The sequence below is a fragment of the Cricetulus griseus genome, chromosome 2 (genome assembly GCF_003668045.3).
Source record: "Cricetulus griseus strain 17A/GY chromosome 2, alternate assembly CriGri-PICRH-1.0, whole genome shotgun sequence".
NCBI classification, from domain to species: Eukaryota; Metazoa; Chordata; class Mammalia; order Rodentia; family Cricetidae; genus Cricetulus; species Cricetulus griseus.
Genome location: NC_048595.1, coordinates 326,589,569 through 326,608,253, shown reverse-complemented (window position 1 = coordinate 326,608,253; position 18,685 = coordinate 326,589,569).

The following is an 18,685-nucleotide window of genomic DNA, read 5'->3' as shown; positions in this document are numbered from 1 at the left end:
GGCTGATGGTAGGTAACACTGAAGGCTGTGAAGTCAGGAACCTAATAAACATGAAATAAGCAAGCATCAAGAGGAACTAATTAATCTGGACAATGGTAGTGCCTGCCTTAATCCCAGCAATTGGGAAGCAGAGGCAGGTGGATCTCTGTGAGTTCAGTGACAGCCTGGTCTACTGAACTAGTTTTAAGACAGCCAGAGCAACAAAGAAAAAAATCTGTCTCAAAAGAAACTAATTATGTGGTTACTATGAATGAAAGGAACCAACTTAAAATAACAACAAACATGTTTCTAGAGAAATTAGCTCTATCATTTCAGGAGATACTCATTCAATTATTTATTCACCATATGTTTACTCAACATCTACTAGGCTCTACTCCCTGTATGAGGTGCCAGAATGTGAAAAGCATAGCCATATTCAACTTGGATAGTCCTGATTCCAAACTGTAGCACATCCTTTTCCTGAGTAATGCAGATTCACCTGACTTAAACTCCTCTAGAGTCCAGCTTCTTCCATTCATTCAGAGGATCTGGGATGAACCTGATCTGAAAGCCTTCTCCCTGAGGACTAGCTTCCATAGTACCACAAGATGCTATGGAAGTTTCCAAGGCCAGAAAGCAACCAATAGACCTTCCCAGTTGTGATGTCTATGAGCCACAAGGCAGGATAACCCTAAGGGTGCAACTGAGGCACTCACATCTTGGTTGAAATCTACAGTTCTATAATTGGATTTAAATCCTATTCAACAGCATAGTAATCATGTCTTGTACTGGGAACCTGACCACAATTTTGAGGGCAAGCAAGGGGGGCATGGGAAGAACTGGAGGGAGGAAAGATGGGGGGAGATTATGTAACTATATTTTAACCTAAAATTTAAAGCTCTACTGCTTCTACAACATCTACATAACTCATTGAACATGAAGACGTCAAGCTGGTGCCTACCTATAGCCTTCACTCTACTGACTAGTGCTCATGGTACTAGGTACTGTGCATGCTATTGAAGGAGAAACATAACCATCAACCCAACTACAAACCCTATGATCTACAGTTGTGATCTGCCTGAAAGACATGCTGGTGAAATAGTGGCACAAAACTGTTGGGAGTAACTAGTCAATATCTGATTGGATTTAAGGCCCATTCCATAAGATAGAACCCATATCTGACATTGCTCCGGTGGACAAGGATCTAAGATCACATAGGCCAGGGACCTAGAGGAAACCCAAACAGCACTGTGCTACTGAAGAAATGCAGCAATAAAATGACTCCTGTTGACATTCTGCTATACTAGTAGATAAATGTGTCATACTCACCCAGAGAAGGTCCCTCCCTCTTCCTGTAAATGGAAACAAACACAGAGACCCACAACTGAACAATAATCAGAAAGTAAGAGACCTTGGAACACTCAGTCCTAAATGGGATGTCTCCATCAGATCCCTCTCCTCAAAGCTTAGTAACTCTGTGGAAAAGAAGGTAGAAAGATTTTAAGAGCAAGAGGGGGTGAGGTCCCCAGTGAAGGAAGGCCATCTAAACACAGCAGAACTAATACAAATATGAATGCACAGACTGTGACAGTACCCTCATGGGTCTAAGCCCAATAGGGTCCTACTGCTGAGAGGGAAAGTGGACAGGAGCCCCCATCCCTAACTCAGAAGCTATCTCCAATTGATAATCACTCACAGAGGAAACTTCTTTCTTTCCAATGGAGTTTCCACCCTTAAGGACAGACCCCATACCCAACAGTAGATGGCCAACACAAAAAAACTCAATGCTATTTTTAAAGGTTCCTTGTCTTATAATGCTTTTGTCTGACATTATTTTGTTATTTTTCTTTTTTATCTTGCATATGGCTTCTTGTGTAACATTTTTATTCAATTTCTGAGTGTACATTCAATTTCTGTGTCTTCATGTGTTTCTTGTGCTTTTTTTTTTCTTCTTGTAGTTTGTTTGCTTTATCCTATTCCAGTATATTTGTTTTTATTTTATCTTATTTTACCATTTTCATGTGCCTGTTTATATTCTAATGAGAATGGGAGAGAAAGGGTGTGTGGGGAGTCGGGAGGATCTGGAAAGAGGTGAGGCAAGAGAAACTGGCCTCTTGGTGGATCGGTCGCCGGGAATGGAATGAAGAGTGGCCTGTACCCAGATTCGGGGAGCTCCTCCCTGCCTGGACGTGTCTGTTTCAAGCAGGGACGAGCCTGGAGGGATCTGGGTGGATGGCGCTTAGGCCTAACGCCATCAGAGTGAGGAGGCTACGAGGAGAGGCAAAACCATCCAGAGCTTCGGACATTGAATTCCTGGCCCACACACACTACAGAGTAACAAGAGGAGATAGAGAGATCCTACCTGCACTCACTGGAAAAAGATTTGGGAAGAAGACAGAATAAGAACCCGCTCAACAACAGAAAGACCAATATGACACCATCAGAATCTAGGGACTCCACTCCAGCAAGATCTGAAAAGCCCAACACAGTGCATGAAGAAGAGATGGAGGAAAAGACAAACCAAAATATTCAAGAAATAAACAAATCTCTTAAAGAAGCTAAAGAAACCCAAGATAAAACAACCAAACAAGTGAAGGAAGCTCTTGAAACAGTTCAAAACATGAAAGCTGAATTAGACACATTAAAGAAAACACAGAATGAAGCGATGCTGGAAATGGAAAGGTTGGATAAACGATCAGGATCTAAAGATGTGAGTATAACTAATAGAATTCAAGAGACAGAAGAGAGAATCTCAGCTATTGAAGACTCGCTAGAGGATATACATTCATCAACCAAAGAAAACCTCAAGACCAACAAATCCCTAACACAAAATATACAGGAAATATGGGACACCGTGAAAAGACCAAACCTAAGAATAATAGGTGTAGAAGAAGGTGAAGAAACACTGCTCAAAGGTACAGAAAACATATTCAATAAAATCATAGAAGAAAACTTCCCCAACCTACAGAAAGATATGCCTATGAAAGTACAAGAAGCTTATAGGACACCAAACAGACTGGACCACAAAAAGAAGTCCCCCCGACACATAATAATCAAAACTCCAAATCTACAGAATAAAGAAAAAATATTAAGAGCTGCAAAGGAAAAAGGCCAAGTAACATATAAAGGCAAACCAATCAGAATCACACCCGACTTCTCAATGGAAACTATGAAAGCCAGAAGGTCTTGGATAGATACACTACAAGCACTAAGGGAGCATGGATGTCAACCCAGACTACTGTACCCAGCAAAACTTTCAATCACTATAGATGGAGAAAACAAGATTTTCCATGACAAAAACAGATTTAAACAATACATATCCACAAATCCAGCACTACAGAAGGTTCTGGAAGGAAAACTCCAACCCAAGGAACATAACTACATGCACAAAAACACAGGCAATAGATAATCTAATATTGCCAAACACAAAAAGAAGCAGGAGAGCAAAATCCACACACAATGACACCACCAACAATAAATCCAAACCAAACAAGAACCAACGAACAATGGACATTAATATCCCTAAATGTCAATGGCCTTAACTTACCCGTAAAAAGATATAGGCTAACAGAATGGATACGAAGACAGAATCCATCTTTCTGCTGTTTACAAGAAACACACCTCAACTTCAAAGACAGGCGATACCTCAGAGTAAAAGGATGGGAAAAGATTTTCCAATCAAATGGCCTCAAGAAACAAGCAGGTGTAGCAATCCTAATATCTAACAAAATGGACTTTAAACTAAAATCAATCAAAAGAGATGAAGAAGGGCATTTCATACTCATCACAGGAAAAGTCCATCAAGATGAAATCTCAATCCTGAACATCTATGCTCCAAATACGAAGGCACCCACATTTGTGAAAGAAACATTACTAAAGCTCAAACCACACATAAAACCACACACACTTATAGTAGGAGACTTCAACACCCCCCTTACACCACTAGACAGGACCACCAGACAAAAACTTAACAAAGAAACAGAGGATCTGAAAGAAGTCATGGCCCAACTGGGGTTAACGGATATCTATAGAGCATTCCATCCAAACTCAAAAGAATATACCTTCTTCTCAGCACCACATGGCACCTTCTCCAAAATTGACCACATAGTAGGCAACAAAGCAAACCTCCACAGTTACAAAAGAATTGAAATAACCCCCTGTATCTTATCAGACCACCATGCATTAAAGCTAGAATTCAGCAACAATACAAATGGCAGGAAACCTGCAAACTTTTGGAAAATGAATAACACCCAATTGCACCATTCCTGGGTTGAGGAAGAAATAAAAAAACAAATTAAAGACTTCCTAGATTCTAATGAAAATGCAGACACAACATACCCAAACTTATGGGACACTCTGAAAGCAGTCCTAAGAGGGAAGTTCATAGCACTAAGTGCCCACATGAAGAAACTAGAAAAAAGTCACATTAGAGAACTGACAGAACAACTGAAAACACTAGAGCAAAAAGAAGCAAACTCACCAAGGAGGAGTAGACGCCAGGAAATAATCAACCTGAGAGCTGAAATCAATAAAGTAGAAACTAGGAAAACATTACAAAGAATCAATGAAACAAAGAGTTGGTTCTTTGAGAAGATCAACAAGATAGACAAACCTCTAGCCAAACTAACCAAAAGGCAGAGAGAGAGCACACTAATTAACAAAATCAGAAACGAAAAGGGGGATATAACAACGGACACTGTGGAAATCCAGAGAATCTTTAGGTCATACTTTGAAAATCTGTACTCCACAAAATTCGAAAATCTAATGGAAATGGACAGTTTCCTGGATAAATATCACTTACCAAAATTAAATCAAGATCAGATAAACAATTTAAATCGACCCATAACCCCTAATGAAATAGAAGCAGTCATCAAAAGCCTCCCAACCAAAAAAAGCCCAGGACCAGATGGCTTCACTGCAGAATTCTACCAGAAATTCAAACAAGAGCTGATACCAATACTCCTCAAACTGTTCCGCACAATAGAAGCAGATGGGATATTGCCAAACTCCTTCTATGAGGCTACAATCACTTTGATACCCAAGCCACACAAAGATAAGAATAAGAAAGAGAACTACAGACCAATATCTCTCATGAACATTGATGCTAAAATACTCAATAAAATATTGGCTAATCGAATCCAAGAACATATCAGAAAAATCATCCACCACGATCAAGTGGGCTTCATCCCAGGGATGCAAGGATGGTTCAATATACGAAAAACCATCAATGTAATCCACCATATAAACAAACTGAAAAAGAAAAACCACATGATCATCTCACTAGATGCTGAAAAGGCCTTTGACAAAATCCAACATCCCTTCATGATAAAGATCTTGGAGAGAACAGGAATAACAGGAACATATCTAAACATGATAAATGCGATATACACCAAACCAATAGCCAACATCAAACTAAATGGAGAGAAACTCAAAGCATTTCCTCTAAAATCAGGAACAAGACAAGGATGTCCACTCTCTCCATATCTCTTCAATATTGTTCTTGAAGTTCTAGCTAGAGCAATAAGACAAGATCAGGATATCAAAGGGATACAAATTGGAAAGGACGAAGTCAAACTTTCACTATTTGCAGATGACATGATAGTCTACATAAGTGACCCGAAAAACTCTACCAGGAAACTCCTACAGCTGATAAACACCTTCAGCAAGGTAGCAGGATACAAAATTAACTTAAATAAATCTGTAGCCCTACTGTATACAGATGATAAACTCAATGAGAAAGAAATCATGGAAACATCACCTTTCACAATATCCACAAGCAACATTAAATATCTGGGGGTAACACTAACCAAAAAAGTGAAAGACCTGTACAATAAGAACTTTGAGACTTTAAAGAAAGAAATTAAAGAAGATACCAGAAAGTGGAAAGATCTCCCGTGCTCTTGGATAGGCAGAATTAACATAGTAAAAATGGCAATTCTACCAAAAGCAATCTACAGATTTAATGCAATCCCCATCAAAATCCCAACACAGTTTTTCACAGACATTGAAAGAACAATACTCAACTTTATATGGAAAAATAAAAAACCTAGGATAGCCAAAACAACTCTTTACAATAAAAGATCCTCTGGAGGCATCACCATCCCTGACTTCAAGGTCTACTATAGAGCCATAGTTCTGAAAACAGCTTGGTATTGGCACAAGAATAGACAGATAGACCAATGGAATCGAATTGAAGACCCAGATATTAACCCACGCACCTACGAACACCTTATTTTTGACAAAGGTGCTAAATCCATACAATGGAAAAAAGATAGCATCTTCAACAAATGGTGCTGGCACAATTGGATTCGAACATGCAGAAAATTGCAGATAGATCCATACTTGTCACCATGCACGAAACTTAAGTGCAAATGGATCAAAGATCTCTCCATAAACCCAGCCACACTGAATCTTTTAGAAGAGAAAGTGGGAACAACCCTTGAACAAATTGGCACAGGAGAACGATTCCTGAACATCACGCCAGAAGCACAGACACTGAGGTCTGCAATTAATAAATGGGACCTCTTGAAACTGAGAAGCTTCTGTAAGGCAAAGGACACAGTCAGTAAGACAAAACGACCACCCACAGAATGGGAAAAAATCTTCACCAGCCCCACATCTGACAGAGGACTGATTTCCAAAATATACAAGGAGCTCAAGAAGCTAGCCACCAAAACACCATACAATGAAATTAAAAAGTGGGGTGCAGAACTAAACAGAGATTTTTCAACAGAGGAATCTGAAATGGCTGAAAGACACTTAAGAAAGTGCTCAAAATCCTTGGCCATCAGAGAAATGCAACTCAAAACAACTCTGAGATACCACCTCACACCTGTCAGAATGGCTAAAATCAAAAATACCAATGACAACCTATGCTGGAGAGGTTGTGGAGAAGAAGGAACACTCCTCCATTGCTGGTGGGAGTGTGAACTTGTAAGACCACTTTGGAAATCAGTATGGCGGTTGCTCAGAAAAATGGGAATCAATCTACCTCAAGATCCAGCCATTCCTCTCTTGGGTATATACCCAAATACTGCTTGTCCATACAACAAGGACATATGTTCAACCATGTTCATAGCAGCATTGTTTGTAATAGCCAGAACCTGGAAACAACCTAGATGCCCCTCAACTGAAGAATGGAAAGAGAAAATGTGGTACATTTATACAATGGAGTACTACTCAGCAGAAAAAAGCAATGGAATCTTGAAATTCGCAGGCAAATGGATGGAACTAGAAGAAACCATCCTGAGTGAGGTAACCCAATCACAAAAAGACAAACATGGTATGTACTCACTCATATATGATTTTTAGACATAGAGCAAAGGTTTACCAGCCTATAATCCTCTACCCCAAGGAAACTAGAAATCATGAATGACTCTAAGGGATAAATGGACCCCAGGAATGGGAAATGGCATGAACTCCCGAGCTAATTGAGAGCATGAGGGTAGGGAAGTGGGTGCTGCCACAATAAGAGCACAAGATGAAGAGTAGAGGAGAAGAAATGGAGGAGCAGATATATTGAGTTGGGGGAAGAATAGAGGAGAGAGAGCAGGATGAGAGATACCATATCAGAGGGAGTCACTATAGGTCCGAGAAGAGATCTGGAACTAGGAAGATCTCCAGAGACCTATAAGGATGACACGATCTGACAGTCTGGGCAGTGGAGGAGAAGTTGGCCTAGAAACCCTTCCCCTAGAATGAGATTGATGAATACCCTCTATGCTATTCTAGAGTCCTCATCCAGTGGCTGATGAGAGCAGAGACAGACATCCACAGAAATACACTGAGCTGAAATCTGGAACTCAGTTGAAGAGAGGGAGGAATGAAGAACGAAGGGGTCTGTACCTGGTTGGAGAAACCCACAGAAACAGTTGGCCTGAAAAAGGGAAAGCATATCGACCCCAGATGCTCTTTGGGAGGACAGTACAGGACTAATCCAGCCCCCTGATCATGGATGCCAATGGGGAGGCCCCTGCACTCCTGGGAGCCTCTGGAGGTGGACTGGCGTTTTGCCCTGGTGGGTGGGAGGGACTTCGAGAGCCCATCCCACTTGAAGGGATTCGCTCTGTCTCTGAACACATGGGGAGGGGCCTAGGCCCAGCACAGGAAGATTTGGTGGACTTGGTGGAGCCCTGGTTGGGGGCCCTACCCTGCCTGGGGAGTGGCGGGTGGATGGGGTGGGGGGTAGGTTGGAGGTGGGGGAGAAGGAATGGGGGTGGGGGAGGGAGAGGGAGAGGGAAAGTACATGTGAAAATATTAATAATTTAATAAAAAAAAGAAAAAAAAGAAAATCTAGGCATGAAATGTTGTGATTTTTCAAGGTAAAACTTGGAAAGCAAAGATAAATTATTTTGAGAATCATTGTCAGTCTAGGTAGAAAACTCTCTGGGAGTCATGCACAGTTAAACTGTTATACTTTTAAACAACAGAAGAAAGTTCCAGATGGGTTAAGATTTAATTTGCAAAGTAAGCCCAGAAAAAAAATGTATAAAAATGTGTATAATCTTGTGATTAACAACAAAAGCAGAAACTTCACAAAGGAATAGGAACTACTACTACCCCGGGTTAAGCAGAGGAGGTGAATCTGAAGACACCTGTCAATTCCTTCCAGGTTCCAGTTGTGCAAAACGGTGATGCAACAGGGATGTGTTGTGCAGTTCTATCAGTTGTATGCCCTACATACATGAGTCTACACCTATAGCTTAGCATTCAGCATGGTGGCACATTCCTATGGTGGCATACAGGAGGCAGCGGGAAGAAGGCAGGAAGTCTATGGGCAGCCTACATAGTACTCTATCTAAAAAAAAAACAGAAAAAAATAATGTTTGTTCTTAGTGTAATTCATTTTTTTAAATGGGTGGGGGTGAGGGGTTTGAAGGCAGAGAGGGGCTTAGCTAGTAAAGGTACTTGCCAAGCAAGCCTAACGACTTGAGTTTGATCCCTAGAATCCACATAAAAGAAGAAAGAGAATCAACTTCACAAATTCGTCCTGTGACCTCAACACATGTGCTGCAGCATGCAAGTGCCCTTCTATCAAATATACAAACACTCATATAATAATGATAAATAAAGTGTTTTTAAGCAAAATCAAAAAAAGATTTAACTCCATGCAAATAGACTTCTCAAGTAAAAATATATTATAGGAAAAATGTCCAAAAGTAGAGAGAAAAAGATATACATTATAGACAATCCATAAACAAATGAATTTCTACCTGTGTCGTCTTTAAATGCCTGTAAACTTGACTAGAAAGTAAGCATCCCGAGATTAAACAAGACAAAGAACATTAATAGGCAACTCCCAGGGGCAAAAACTGTCCAGCCTCACTGGCAATTTAAGACATGCAAATAAAGACATAGTAAGACACTATTTCTTTAGCATTAGGCTGACAGTGTTTTTAACCAGTTGAGATATGGTGAAATGTGCACTATTCCATATTCCTCTTGGGAAAATAAATGAAGGAGAGAAAATGCCTGGAGAACAATTGTATAAAATGCAAGGAACACATAAATAACACTACTCTAGCCTGCAGGCCCTGCTTCCGGGTGTCTAATGGAAACAATCCTAATTCAACTGCCAGGAGCATATGATAAAATTCAACATAGCTAAAAGTTTACATTTGATTGGATAAGTGAATGTTTTCTAATCATAAGAAAATCCTATTCTAAAAAGTGTGTTGGTGAAGAATACTAAATGGTAAAGAAAGATGTTCAGACTAGTTTGTTTAAAAGAGAAAAATGAGTATGAAGCCATACCATCAATCAAGAAAACATAGTTGAGATATTAATTTGAGTTGTCATTTACTTGCATTGATATAGTAAATAACAGGCATACTGTTAGTAGTAGTGGTGACAATCTTAGAAATAACAACAGAAAAAATACACAACAACTAAGCAAGCAGCAGGCTGACTCACATGTTAACAACAAAATCCAAACAGTCTGGTTTCTGCAGACCTTCCACCGCTGTGATGTAACATGGCTGCTATCACCCATGGTATACTTCCTCATACCCGTGTCTTCCACTCAATCTTGCTTTCTTCCTGTTAAACTCTGACTCAGGAGAATACAGGCAAACTGCTTGCCCTTTGACATAGAAATGAAGAAGGAAGAAAGAGACTTGGGCTATGACTGTACTCTCCTGAGGACAACCCCAAGTTCTCCAGGAGTGACATGGATTGAAGAAAGTAGGGAAACACTGACCCAGATCTATGAGCTGGGAGTTCTGCAGTGACAGCACTGATGTAACTTATCCAAGGATACTCAGACACCTTTCAATTGCTTCTATCTCTCTAACTCATACTGACTCCTAAGAACACAAGTTTGTAAGTGCCAAGTTTCTCATTTGTCATATTCTCACTTATACAATGTTTCATTTTCAACATATGGAGTCTCTGAAGATCTAAAAATAACATAGAGATAAGCTCAGAGATCAATAAAAATCTATTTAAAATATTCTAGAACAGCATCCCAGCCAACCTGTATTTTATTCTGACATTTTTACCTGGCAATACAACCAATCACATTTACATATATCGATGGAAAAAGCATGTTTCTATTTAATTTGTGCTTCCAGGGTTAGTTATCTTTGTAATTATTCATTCCTTTGCTCCTGAGACTCTCCTTTCTAAACTGTACACATGAGAACATGGAGAACTACTAACTTTATAGTGAACACAATTTAATGGGGTGGGGGTGAGAATGGCTTTCTGAAACAGGAATAAAAGAACATAAACACCCATGCAAGAGATTGTGTGTTTAAAAGGGGAAGTTATCTTAAAGGTCACAGACTGGTGTAGGAACTATGCTATTTACCGATGGTGGAGAAGAAAAATCCCAAAGATACATAAAGCTCACTCTAAATATTTGCCACTCTATTTTACTTAAGACCACTGGGCATTAGCAGGGGTGAGCTGAGTACACACAGGGCTCCAAGCTATGGGATCCAGTTTCCTCAGTCAACAGTGTACAGTTCTCAACAGTGCCTAAGGCTTCCAGCAGAACTACAGGGCTCTGCTCCATCTCTCAGAGATACCTGTATAACTAAGCACAGTTATTCTGGGGTATTGTTTTTAATTTATTGCAGTCTATGCTAGCTCAATTATTTTAACTGGTTTTCATCATCATTTTACTTACTAACATTTGTTTGGAATCTCATCTGTAAAAGTTACTTGATTCTACTTTGTTGACGTTTATAGTCACTTCAATGAGGAGAAAATAGTGAGCAATATTTTGTAAAGAGAGAAATGTAATTACCATCCAATTTCAAAAGTTTGCATTTGATGAAGAAGGTATCGTGCACATCAATTTTCTTAGTTTTCAGAAATTCCAAGAATGATTATTTTAAAGCAAAATCATCCACTTATCAGAATAACACAGAACAAACCATGGTATTATAAGACCCAACAGCATCTCTGGGAACAGAATTATTTGTTCACAAATTTAAGACAGGCACATAGATGCCTGATCCCATGCACTTTGCTACAGAAAAAAAAAAAAACCAACAACTTTAGTCCTATTTTGGCCACACACACACACACACACACACACACACACACACACCTTTATAATTACACCAGTAGGAGGCTTAGTCTATGTTGAGCAGGTTTTCTATATTCAGGCAAAAATGTACACTTTCATTCTGAGGATGCTCGTTTGGATTCCCCCACCCTTCATCTACAAACACATTTCACCCATGAATTCCTTCTCTCTCTTACCTTGAGCAGAAAAAATTGGAAAGGGAGACTTGCTTTTGTGAGCCAGCATCAGAATGTGGCCCAAGGGAAAGGAAATCTCGGTTCCTGCCAACAATAGAAATCTTTGACATTCGATAGCAGGAAAATCCAAGGAGCTAACACCACATCTAATCTCGGTGCCCTCACACCAGATATTTTAACGAAAACAACTCAAGCCCCTGACGCAACAGAAGGTGGCCTTTGCATAATGTTTAGTTTCTAGTGTCTCCAAAACGTATCTGATATTTATTTATGATCCAACTATATTAAGCCTGAAATGGAAAAGCATCTAGAATTTCCAAAGTGCTTACATAAAACTCCCTGCATCATTATTAGCAAACAAGTTAGCAGAAAACTCTTCGACTTAGGTGTCCAATTATATACCACTCCTGCATCATGAAAGTTTCTTTAAAAGATTTTAATGCAGAAACCATGAATGTGTCTGTCAAAAGTCTCTCTGGACCCAATTTTTTTAAATGTCTGGAAAGAATCCTAGGAAAGGATTCAAAAGCAGATATTCAAGATGAAAGATTCCATGTGACAGTCAGTAAGGGACTTTATAGGTGTGTAAAAAACAAAAACAAACAATAAAAAGGCAAGCTCCTTGTAAATGAAATTGAAAACTGAGAAGCTATTGTTAACACTAAATATAGTAAACAAAGCTTCCAGTTCTGGGACAGGGTTATATCCACTTGAATTGTTGACCAAAGGGTCCCATGACAATCCTTAAACAACCCAAGTGGTTGCCAAGATAACAGGTCATTCTACACAAGTGGACACAAGGCCCCATTGTTGAGGACAATACCCACACAACTCATTAAACATGGAGTTGTCAAGTTGGTGTCTACATTGAACTGTTGCCCTCATCTTCTAGTGTCTTTGGTCCAGGAAGGTATTGTATAGGCTACCAATAGAGAGATGTAAACACCAACCCAGCCACAAAACCTTTGATCTACAATGCTGCATGATTGCAAAATATTCTAGGGCAATGAGGCACAAAATTTGGGGATGTAATCAACCAATGTCTAATTTAACTTAATGCCCACTCAATGATATAAAACCTATACTTGATACTGCTTGAGCGACCAAGAACCAGAGAACAGATAGCTCAGGGCCATAGGTTAAAACCAAATGTTAATGGTTTTTTAAAAAAGGTAACAATAAAATGACCCCTAATGATATTCTGCCATACTCATAAATCAGTGCCTTATTCAGGCATCAACAGAGAAGCTTCTTCCTGAAGCAGATGGGAACAAATACAGAAACCTATGTAGCATGAAAAAATAGAAGACCCAGAGACAGATATTGGGGTTCAAGCTTCAAGCTGAAGATCAGAAAAGCAAAGCAGCCAAGCCAGTAGATCTCTACCACGCTAAAATGGCAATCCACGAGTCCTCAGAGGCAAAAGGTCTCAGTTCCTGTCTCCTCCTGCCCTTTATTCCTTTCTCCACCCAGCCATATCACTCTGTCTCCACCTCCCTAAATGCATGTGGTTAAAGGCATGCGATCCCAGAAGCTGAGACCAACATTATGTGAGCTGTTTCTTTCAGGACTGGATCAATTTCATGTAGTCAATGTGGCCTTGAACTAACAGAGATCCATCTACCTCTTAATCCTGAGTCCTGGGATTAAGGACTGTCACTACTGCCTGACTACTTAGTATGGCTGCTGGGATTAAAGGTATGTATCACCACTGCCTGACCTCTATAGCTTGTGGTTGATTTTGCTTCTGAATCCTCAGGCAAGCTTTAATAAATCATAAATAATATATCACCACAGACCTACAGCCAGACATCACACACACACACACACACACACACACACACACACACAGAGAGAGAGAGAGAGAGAGAGAGAGAGAGAGAGAGAGAGAGAGAGACCTTGGAACATACCACTCTAATTGTGATGCTCCATTAAATTCCTCCTCTTAGAGATCAGGGAACCCTACAGAAGAGGAGGTAGAAAAAATGTAAAAGCCAGAGGGGATAGAGGACATAAGAAGAACAAGGCAATCTAAATCAACTGAGCAAAGCTCATATGGACTCACAGAGACAGGAGCAGCAAGCACATGGCCAACATGAGTCTGCACCAGGTCCTCTGTATAAATGATAGCTTTCAGTTTAGTAATTTTTATGGGACTCCTGAGTGTGTGAACAAGTAGGTCCTCTGATTCTACCTCCCTCTCTTGGGGCTCTTTTCCTTCCATTGGTTTGCCTTGTCCATCTTTGGTGTGATGGTTTTTGTTTTATCTTATTATCTTTTATTTTGTCATGTTTGGCTGCTGTCTCTTAGGAGCCTGTTCTTTTCCAATGAGACAGAAAAGGGAGTGGATCTGGATGGAAGGGAATGTGGGGAGGAACTGGAAAGAGGAGAGGAAAGGGAAACTGTAACCAGGATATATTGTATGATGGAAGAATCAAGTTTTTAATAAAAAATTAAAATTCTGTTAAACTGGACTCTAAGATATTGATCCGTATGCCATAAAGTTATCATATTCTGCATATGAGAAAAAGGTAAAACAAACATAAACAATGTGGCTCATAGACTCATATTTTAAAAGGAGCAGTCAGGGAATGGGCAGTGGCAATTTGACACATTTCTTTTGCATGTATCAAAATGATTCTTACATTGCCATCAAGGAAGTTACAATAACATTGATAGTCATTGCATTTTTACTATGTTTCTGATTCTTTTAAAAGTATTTTTAGCAGAATTTCATGTAAATTCTAATCCCAGTTAATTGTGGTATATAATTATTTAATTAACCCCCCAGCCTATTTACACAAAGTGAATCTCATAACAAAATAATGAGGGTCATTTAATTTACATGGCAGGAAAGGGAGGAATGAAGCCTGGGTGAGCCATTTAAAAGGATAAGCTTAAAATGCAGCTACTTTGTGGAATGATTAAATGAAAACACAAGCTTGGGGCCTCAAAGCTGCATCTAAAACTGATAGTGCACACACAAGATAAGAAGGAAGGAAGGAAGGAAGGAAGGAAGGAAGGAAGGAAGGAAGGAAGGAAGGAAGGAAAAAAGGAAGGAAGGAAGGAAGGAAGAAAGGAAGGAAGGAAGGGTAAAAGAGCTTAACTCTAATTTTGCCTAATGTCTCTTTATGTTTATTTTATTCCCTACACTACAAAATTACAATATAAGTATAAAATTCATTGACCTGGTACAGTTGAGCTATGAAAAGACACCCATATGCATAGTATGTATCTTTATCTACAGATAGCATATTGATCTGGTGTAACACACAGACACTGACTTTCTGTGTCCCTCAGTAACTACAGAACTTTAGAAAGTCATGGTAACTACCTTAAATTAAATTATCAATCCACAGGAGGAATAAAAGGTTCATTTGACTAAAATTTTCTGATGTTGATGGTGTTGAAACCACTCTACTCCTACATAAAAGACAAAACTAGCCAGGCATTGGTGGTGCACGCCTTTAATCCCAGCATTTGGGAGGCAGAGGCAGGTGGATCTCTGTGAGTTTGAGGCCAGCCTGGTCTCCAGAGTGAGTGCCAGGATAGGCTCCAAAGCTACACAAAGAAACCCTGTCTCGAGAAAAAAAAAAAAGACAAAACTACCCTGCAGTGTCTGGAGGACAGTCTACTTGTAGTCGTCCACCACCTCTATCTTGTACACTCTTTCTGTTCCCTCATCCTCAAAGTTCTCTGGGTCTTGTCAGGAAGGGTGTGATGAAGACTTTCTATTTAAAACTAAGCACTCCACAGTCTCTTATTCTCTGCATAAGGACCAACTGGAATCCCTATGTTAATTAGCATTTACAGCAAGAAGAAGTTTCTCTGATGGCGACTGAGAGATACAATAATCTATGGGTATAACAGTAAGTCACCAGGAGTCACTTTATTGTTATGTCCACTTGGTAGAATAATATTAGTATGTTTTCCCCTAAGGTCCATGACCTATAAGGACAGGTTCTTGGCCTCATTGACAGTATAGGATATAGCTTCCATCTCAAGGAACAGGCCTTAAATCCAATCAGAGAGTAGTTGGTAGCTCTCAAAATATTCATGCCACTATTGCTTCAGTGGCCATGTCTTGCCAGGGTAGTCATTAGCGTACCTTATACAGTTAGAAGCTGAGTAAAATTAAAGATTACTTTTCTCCTCCAGTAACATGCGTAACACTTTCCATCACAATGAATGCTAGCCAATACAGAAAAAGCTTCCAGGTCCCACTTGATGTCTCTATGTTTTAACTCAAGACTGTGGTGTCTTGTTTGCTGTGAGATTGTGTCTTCCAGTAACCTTGGCGGAAACTAGATAGATAGATAGATAGATAGATAGATAGATAGATAGATAGATAGAGACAGACAGACAGACAGACAGACAGACAGACAGACAGACAGACAGACAGAGACAGAGACAGAGAGTCTGGCCAACATGATTTCCTAATCAAGAGGTGAACAAGGAAGACACCAATGGATGTGTCATATTGGATGGGGGAAATCCCATGTGGCCTCAATGCTATACAAACAACTATAGAAAACTAAGAATAGCTGGGAGTGGAGAGGTGATCTTCCCCAGGGAAGAACACACCAATTGGTTATCCAATGCCAAATCATCAATCCTAAAAACATTCATAAAGTAATATTATATGGAATAAACAGATTATATTTAGGAAATATAACATATATGCATGCAATAACAATTAGTGAAAAAGAGGCCATAAATTTGAATGAGAGCAGTGAGAGGTATATAGAAGGGTTTGGAGAAAGGGAATGGATAAATATAATTATATTATAATCTCAAAAGTTGAAAAAGAATGTGGTGTCTTCAGCAATTTGGTCTTAATGTCAAGTTCTAGGGGTAACCAGAAGCAATGACAATAGCCTAAAAATGTTTGGGGGTCTCTGGGAACCTGTTGGCCAAAAACTCTAAAAGGGGTAATCTATTCCTGATACTGGGTCTTCATTTGCTAGCATTTTGATGCCTCATTTGGGAATTCTCTCCCTAATATTACTGACCAATATTATTAATATTACTGACTAAATTGTTTTTTGTTTTTCATTTTGTAAGTGATGGTTTGCTTGTTGAAATTAATGTTGCACTAAAGCAAAATGAAACCAACATTTATGATTATAAAATACAGGATACAATAATCAGAAATTCCTCTAAATAATATTGAAAGCCTAGAAAGGTGACAAAATAGGGTTTGGGGGAGTATCTGTTAAGGCCAAAAAAGAGTTTATACAATTCTATTGTAAACTTCAGTAATAAACATCACAGTTGTATTTCTTACTCCTTCTCTTAAAAGGATCAATGGGCAGTCAAACGAGAAAGAAGAAATACCTTAGGTCATGAATGCTATATAATGATAAATACCCAGCTTCTGGAATTTTATATAGACCTAAAAAATGCAAAATTCTACCTGTTCAAAGGCCCTTGCCTAAGTGCCCTCTTATATTCATCACAATAAATCATACTGAGTAAAACATTTTCAACCAAACTGGATAAAGAGAGGCTAGAGCATAGATCCTTAGTTGCACTCCATCCATGCCCAAAGAACCAACAGAATCTGTAGAGAATTCTAAGCACACTGTCTCTGCATCCATGGATGGGTGTGGCCAGCTAATCCGCTTTCAGCAACAAGCAGACACACCCCTCCTCATCCTCAGAAAGCAGTGCATATTTTCCCTACATTCTCTGAGTCCACAAATATCCCATCAACCCTAGGGAAACAAGACTGACCTTGTTTTTGAAGAGTTTAAAGTTTGGTGTAGGAGAAACATTGCATGCCAAATTTCTATAACATAGAGGGAAAAATGTGATAACTGCCATAAATAAGGAAAAGTCACACATCCATGGAATTCCAGGGACAACAGCTATGTCATGAAAGAAGGAAGATTTCTGAAATTTTAATAATCATCTTTGGAAATACTCCAGATTATTAAACACCTCTGAGAAAACAAAGCATTAAAGATAAAGGAGGAAAAGAATGAACATTTATAAAATGGACTTAAAGTATCCCTGTTTGCTTTATCTTAACTACACATATCCCAGAAAGACACACACAAAAACAGAGTCAAATTTCATCAATAAAACACTGTCCGTACTCTGTAAGAGAGGCAATTTCCAAAAACCAACAACCTTTAGATTAAAAGAAGGGAATATCACTTTATTAGACACGTACATTCTCAAATTACTCTTAAGATTCTAAGTCACATTTTATTTTTTTCAGTGAACACTCAAGAAACATGCACAGTGAGATGTCGCTTACCTTTGATGTTTAATGATCCATCTCACTGCAGATCCATCCTTTTACAGCCAAATTGGGAGAAAATGCTGCAGCTGCTCTAAAGCACATACGGCTTGTCTGTTCGAGCAGAAAGTTGACTCAATTCCCCTAGACTAGGAAGAGACTGGCATGTTTGTTCGGGCATATCAGAGGCTTTAATTGCAAAACTGGGAATTATCCCACAGATGTGAATAGATATCTAATTTATGTCACAAAGGAGAGATTATACTCTCAGGAGTCGCTATTTACATAGTCATTTCCCTAACTAGATTTCCACACACATGAGAATTTCAAGTCAGGAAAGTGTTGCCAAAAAAGCTTCACCACGCCGACCAAGAAAAGGACATAAATGTCTTGTTAGCTGTAAATAATGATAAAAAGAGGTATTTGGGAATATAATTACAGCTGGCTTATCCTGGAGTTTTAAGTTTATATTAGCCCAAGTAAATGGCAGCATATTAATTTTGATTAATCGAATAAAACAGGTTTGTTGTACTTGTCTCTATAAATTTCAAAATAAGAAATGTCAAGGGAAAAGATCACTTCTATTTTTTCTTTCAAAACACTTTTTTCCAACTGTATAGTCCCTTAATCCTCCTCTTCTGTGAAAATTAATATATGCACTTCCATTCTCTCAGCACAAGTGCAATCTTCCCTATGGTAACTTTTCTGAACTTCTTTTATAGAATGTTCACTGGAAATTTTTATGTT